This window comes from Dendrobium catenatum, unplaced genomic scaffold (genome assembly GCF_001605985.2).
Source record: "Dendrobium catenatum unplaced genomic scaffold, ASM160598v2 fragScaff_scaffold_621, whole genome shotgun sequence".
NCBI lineage: Eukaryota > Viridiplantae > Streptophyta > Magnoliopsida > Asparagales > Orchidaceae > Dendrobium > Dendrobium catenatum.
In genome coordinates, this window is record NW_021319083.1 from 19,188,387 (window position 1) to 19,189,104 (window position 718).

Genomic DNA, 718 nt, shown 5'->3' on the forward strand with positions numbered 1-718 from the left:
ATGTCAATGTCGACATTATCTCTCAGAGTGTGGGTCCAACTAACCTCTAATATGAATGCATCAAATTGCTTCATCTTAAATCTCTTCATTGGAGAAAATCGAAATATAGGAGAAGCTACATATTCATTGAATGAATGAGATCGAAATGTATTGAATAAGCATCTATGGATTTAAAGAGGTGCATCCCAATGAGAGAAAAAATTGAGCAATTGAAGAAGAAGCATTAATAACTGAACAGTCGAAGAATAAGTGTTTGGATTCAAAAAAAAAAATCTTTTAAAGCCTCATTTTCTTCTTAGATAGAGAAGGAAATAAAAATTTATTATCGAGGATGAGGGAAGCTGAAGGGATTTAACTTATTTATTATATAGAATATATATTTTTAAAATTATTAAAAAAATTAAAGGTTCAAGCTAATTTTTGAAGAAATAGAAAGGATGACCAAATTTTGATGAATAAAAAAATTCAAGCTGTTTTTAAAGAATTTATAAATTAATGTATTTATTGATAAATAGAGGTAACATGTAGCCATTGGAGGCCACGTGGGCAATGGGCCCAACAGCCCCATCAGCCCGTACGACATGTCCTAACTAGCTGCCACATCTCCATTAGAAGACAGATCGCCCACGTGCAGAACATCTAAGAAGAATTACTCCTAAATAATTTATTTTAAATAGCCTTCCTAAAAAAAAAAAAAACTCCTGAGAAAAATACAAAA